The sequence below is a fragment of the Lycium ferocissimum genome, chromosome 2 (assembly GCF_029784015.1).
Source record: "Lycium ferocissimum isolate CSIRO_LF1 chromosome 2, AGI_CSIRO_Lferr_CH_V1, whole genome shotgun sequence".
In the NCBI taxonomy this organism is placed as follows: Eukaryota; Viridiplantae; Streptophyta; class Magnoliopsida; order Solanales; family Solanaceae; genus Lycium; species Lycium ferocissimum.
In genome coordinates this window covers 42612171-42618464 of record NC_081343.1, presented here as the reverse complement: position 1 = coordinate 42618464, position 6294 = coordinate 42612171, and the positions used below count along the sequence as shown (strand labels likewise).

At 43.0% G+C, this 6294-nt stretch overlaps 1 long non-coding RNA gene across 1 annotated transcript; it reads left to right on the top strand.

The window, feature by feature from the left end:
• Nucleotides 1–3071: 3071 nt before the first annotated feature.
• LOC132048071 (uncharacterized) lies at nt 3072–5662 on the top strand. The gene is made up of 3 exons (XR_009412892.1): nt 3072–3226; nt 4132–4197; nt 5137–5662. It is a non-coding gene; the product is annotated as an uncharacterized LOC132048071 (long non-coding RNA).
• Nucleotides 5663–6294: the final 632 nt, after the last annotated feature.

Genomic DNA, 6294 nt, shown 5'->3' with positions numbered 1-6294 from the left:
GCTCGAGGGCCGAGTTCCACTTATGTTTGGCGCTTGCTGTGTTTGGCATTGCGTCGTGTATGATATGTGACGGAGATTCTGGAGATTTGAAACTTTCTGGTGTTATGTCGTGTTATGGCGCCATCGACTGTGCGGCGACCATATTTCCGTGCCCTATGCATGATTTATATTTTGAAGTAATATTTTGATATTTTTTGGAAATGCATTTACTTTCCGTACCTTTACTTCGATGGTGACCCGCATTTGTATATTACGTTTTCTCGCTTTGCATACCCGCACATATTTTCAGACCGACCCCCGTTCTCTTCGGGGCCGGGGCTTCATGCCCGTGTGCGTACGCACGCTTGGGATCCACCGTTCAGGACACCCTCTTCTCGCTATTTGGAGTGCTCCCTCTCATTCCCGAGCTTATATTTTTGGTATATATTTGTTCGTGCATTTGTACATATTTGTTCAGGGGTACGGCGGGGCCCTGTCCCGTCAGATGATTCTGTCTGTTTGTTTAGAGGTCTGTGGACATGTTTGTGGGTTAGGGCCCCCGTACGTACGCGTGTGTATATGTTGTGTTTGGGCGATCCCACGCGCGCGGCGGCCCGGTCCGCATATGTATATATGATGTTTTTGTTGGCCCCGTGTGGCCTTTGTTGGTATCTCTCTCTCGTGCGCAGGGTCATTTTGGATAGTCCGTAAAACAAAGAAAACTCTGCCGAAATTTTTCTGGAAATTATCTAAATTTGAGACATAGCCTTGTCGGCTTCTGTTAGATACTTGGGTGCGTTTGATATAATTTGAGATAGCGTTTGATAGGTGTGTTTGGGTGCCCAGATCGGGCACTAGTCACGGCCTACGGGGTTGGGTCGTGACAAAAGTGGTATCATAGCGGTTTGTCATCGGAGTGTCCACAGACTGTGTCTAGTAGAGTCTTGTTTATCAGTGTGTTGTGCACCACATCTATAAACAGGAGGCTACAGGACATTTAGGGTGTTATCTCTCTTTCTGATCTTAGATCGTGCGTTAGAGCTGTGTTATCAGGATGATCCTTTTCTGACGAAATGTTCCCCGTTTTCGCCGATGCCTCCGATAAGGCCACGCCGCCCGATGGGTAAGTCTCACAATGCGGCTAGGAGAAGACCCCGTTTGAGATTTCACCTCGATGGAGTGTTATTTCACGTAGGCGATTGTGTGTACCGACGCGTGTGGTTGCGGCGACAAAGTTATGGGCGAGGAACATTATGCCCGATATTCCGTTCACCTGTGGTCGACGAAGATGTACCATGATCTCGTATGCTTATATTGGTGGGATGGTATGAAAAGAGATATAGCAAGAGTTTATCGCTCGGTACGAATTGCCGCCAGAAAGTTAAGATTGAGCACCGTAAACCCGCGGGCTATCGCAGAAATGGAGATACCGACGTGGAAGTGGGAAATCATTAATATGGATTTTATTACGTGTTTACCTCGCACTCCACGGAGGTATGATTCTATTTGGGTTATCGTTGATCGGTTGACAAAATCGCCTCATTTTCTTCCGGTCCGGACTACCTACTCAAACCGAGGATTATGCCGTGCTTTATATCAAGGAGATTGTGCGACTTCATGGAGTTCCTTTATCTATTATCTCCGACAGAGGTGCCGATTCACACGCAACACTGAGATCCTTTCGTGAGGGATTGGGGACGCAGTGAGTCTCAAAAGACGCATTCCATCCCAGTACCGACGGACAAAGCCGAGCGCACTATACGTACATTGGAAGATATGTTGCGAGCTCCGTGTTATTGATTTCGAAGGTATCGGGAGGATCATTTGCCACTTGTTGAATTTGCTTATAATAATGCCTACCACTCCGCATTCGATGGCACCTTGGCGAGGCTTTGTATGGCAGAAAGTGTAGGTCACCGATCGGTTGGTTTGATGTTCGGGAGACCGAATTGATTGGCCCGTACGTGGTTCGCCAGGGCGGATAAGGTGAAACTTATTCGAGAGAGATTATCAAGTGCACCCCGCAGTCGACGTAAATCATACGCAGATAATCGTCGTCGACCTTTCGGGAGTTTCGTATGGCGATTGGGTTTTCCGAAGGTGTCACCTATGAAAGGTGTTATGAGATTCGGCAAGAAAGGAAAGCTCTCGGTCCGAGATACATTGGGCCTTATCGATTGTTCGCGGGGATAGGCAAGGTTGCCTATGAGTTAGATCCGCCACCGACTTGGGAACGGTTCACCCGTATTTCATGTTTCTATGCTTCGTAAATGTATTGGTGACCCTTCCGCAGTCTTTCCCGTAGATGATATTCGAGTCACGGAGGAGCTATCTTGGCGAGGAGCAGCTTATAGCCATATTGGATCGTCGGTAAGGAAATTGCGGAATAAAGATGTGGCTTCGGTAAAGTCTTTGTGGCGGAATCAATAATCGAGAGAAGAAGTGACCTGGGAAGCTGAAGAGCAGATGAAGAAGAAGTATCCTCACCTATTTTCAGAGCCTACAGGTAATCCAATCCTCTATCTGACTATGTTGTTTGATAAATGAATCGTTGATCAATGATTGTATTGTTGTGACAGTTGAAAAGGAAACTCCCCCAAATTGTTTGTATGGCCCGTAAGGTTAACCTAACATTCGAGGACGAATGTTCTTAAGGGGGGGAGGATGTTAGAACCCGTATTTTTGTACATTGGAACAATCCGGACTAATTATAATAAGTTAAGGACAAAACTATTTCGGGATACAAAGTCGGGATTCTTGACCTTTGATTTTAATTTGAGATATAAGTTGTGCATGAATTTATTGGTATGGAACAATTAGGAAAATTTGGGACCAAAAGTGATAAAAATTGGAAGATGAAAATCATCCACAATTCCATGTTGGCGTCGTGTATAGTGGGAGAGGGACCCCACACAATTTTGTGTCATCTTTTAAGTGATCCAACTCATTAATGTGGGCCAAGGTAATTGTACACTCCATTTAAGGGATAAAAGATGACCACTTAGTCTTCCATTCATTCACCACACACTTAACACTTAGAAAAAAAAAAGTTGAAGACTCCTCCATCAAGCTCTCACAAATAGCCTCCAAATATCAACCCCCATTTTTAGCTCTTCCAAAATTATTCCATTGATGTAAACCCACTATATTGGGGTCCCTAAGTAGCGTGGAAGCATCGTTGGAGCGATCAACCTATTATTTTTCATCTTTTGAAAACCCTAGGCTATTGGAAGTTGAAGAGAAAAATGTAAGATTTGATCTTGTTTTTGTGTTATGAAGGTTATATTCATGTTGTAGTATCTTATAATGGAGGAAAATCATGAAATATGGAATGTTGGAGATGAGTTGGGTTTGTGGTGCTTGAGCCGTGTGGTGTGTGTGTGTGTGGTGTGATATTGAATTGATGAATTAATACTTAGTTAGTTTATTATGATCATTGTAAGGTGAAGAACAATTGGGAATCATCCATATATGTGTATGTGTAGTGTTGATTGAAATGGGTCACATTATATGACAATGAACGAATGAATGTCGCTTAATGCTTTAGTCGTCGTCGCTATGAATTCTAGGTTGGAAATGAATGGTTATTGACTCAAAATGATGTTGTTAATGTTGCGGACTATTTTTGGAGGTTATTGTATGTTTAATGTAATTGGTATATTGATGAGATAGCATTGTTAGAATGTAAATTGTGGATACAAACCATGATTTGGAAATGAAGAAAAAGTTAGAGGAAATTTGTCTCGGTTGCTAGGGGCTGTTTCGGGTAGCTTGGGAAAATTTATGGATTGTTGGAAATGTTGTATGAATTGCTTAGAATGTCTTGAAATGTTGTTGGTATGGGTTCGGGTTAGTATGTGAACAAATAAGCGTCGATTTTGGCTTGAAGGTAAGTCGTCGAATTGAATTTATGAAAGTTGATAAATGATGGCAAAGAGAGCTATTATTGTTGTATTACCTTTCGGATTAATTATTAATGTTGTTAGGTTGGTTGTTGTTTTTGTTGTTGATTGATATGGCCGAGTTAAATTCTCGGGGTAGCCTATTTACAGGGGAAATCTTTGCCCAATTTCGTAGAATTAAGGGCGAAATTGGAATTTAATGCCCAAAAAGTCTTTAGCTAATGTTTGGCATTTTATGGCTTATTTTTAGATCGTGGGCAGCCCGAATCATAGTTTGGACTTAGCTTGAGTTGGATCATATTGGAGAGCGTTTGAGGTATGTAAAGTAACCTTTCTTTTTGGCATGCCTTAGTTAAAGTAGGCTATGATACAAGCCCCTAGGAAACTCTATTCTCGCAATCCGAGCTTGTCTATGATTCGTACGTGTTTCCTTGGTACTTTTATGCTCATATGCCATAACATTGATCCTTATATCCTTGGAATTCATAATTTGTAAAGATTTCATGAAAGCTGATTTTTGGTTTTAAAGCTTATTCTTTAGCGATTCCAAAAGTTCGAACGCTCATAACTTTCTTTAAAAGCTCGGATTGCTTTGAAATTTTCGTAGGAGTTTGTACGATATAGAATGAGTATGTTTTTCATAGGCGGACTCAGTTCGGATCTATACTCTTCCGTGGGTCCCGCGACACCCTTTTTGAGAATTCGATAACTTTGAAACAAAAAGTAATAATTATTATTCCGATTTCGAGTATGACTATTCTACTTATCTTTTGGATTTATGATAATGATTTTATGCATATGATTACTCACTACTCCGCTCGTGCCTACTATGATATCGTTCGCCGGTTCCCGGGCCGGTTCTGTTGTCGTGCGCATTATGATACATTCCGGTGTTATGCTGTGATTATGGTTCACCGAGCTCCTCGCTCGAGGGCCGGGTTCCACTTATGTTTGGCGTTATGCTGTGTTTGGCGTTATGCTGTGTATGATATGTGACGGAGATTCGGAGATTTGAAACTTTCTGGTGTTATGCTGTGTTATGGCGCCATCGATAGGCGGGCGACCATATTTCCTGTGCCCTATGCATGATTTATATTTTGAAGTAATATTTTGATATTTTGGAAATGCATTTACTTTCTGTACCTTTACTTCGATGGTGACCCAGATTTGTATATTACGTTTTCTGCTTTGTATACTCAGTACATATTTCGTACTGACCCCCTGTCTTCGGGGGGGCTGCGTTTCATGCCCGCAGGTACAGACGCACAGTTTGGTGATCCACCTGTCTAGGACACCCTCTTCTGCTATTTGGAGTGCTCCTCTCATTCCGGAGCTTATATTTTTGGTATATATTTGTTCGTGCATTTGTACATATTTGGTCAGGGGTACGGCGGGGCCCTGTCCCGTCAGATGATTCTGTCTGTTTGTTTAGAGGTCTGTGGACATGTTTGTAGGTTAGGCCATTCTGTACAGATGCGTGTGTATATGTTGTGTTTGGGTGATCCCATTCGCCGCGGCGGCCGGTCCGCATATGTATATATGATGTTTTGTTGGCCCTGTGTGGCCTTTGTTGGTATTTTCTGTGCGCAGGGTCATTTTGGATAGTCCGTAAAACAAAAGAAACTCTGCCGAAATTTTTCTGGAAATTATCTAAATTTGAGACATAGCCTTGTCGGCTTCTGTTAGATACTTGGGTGCGTTTGATATAATTTGAGATAGCGTTTGATAGGTGTGTTTGGGTGCCCAGATCGGGCACTAGTCACGGCCTACGGGGTTGGATCGTGACAGCCCGGACGCGGGCTATGGATAATAGATCGGGCCGTACGTTCCACGGCAATATATAGATCGGGCTGCACGTTTCGCAGCAATATATGATATGATATGTTACGCGCGTATGCACGCATGGCTCCGCCTTAAGAGGCGCGCTACCGCCTATCTTTTCATATTTGTTTTGTCTTCGTGCTTCTGTTACTTTATGATGTGTGCCTTACATACTCAGTACATTGTTCGTACTGACATCCTTTCTTTTGGATGCTGTGCTCATGCCCACAGGTAGACAGGGAGACGACCCAGCTTCCTAGGAGTTGGATCAGCTTGCACCGGTGCACTTCCATCGATCGGAGGTGCCGTCTTTGATATATTCTTTTGTGTATATATATGTGGACACGATAGGGTCCTGTCCCATCTTTATGATCTCAGAGGTTCAGTTAGAGGCTCGTAGATACTTGTATGTGGGTAGCGGAGGTCATAGGACGCCGATGTATATTGTGCGTATTATTCTTTTGCTACCGTAGGGGCTTATATATATATATATACACGTATATGTGGATGCATATACATGTTTATGAAGCTTATATGAGTACAGGTTAAGACGATAATGGTATAATGTATGGTGCTCGGTATCTAGCTCCGG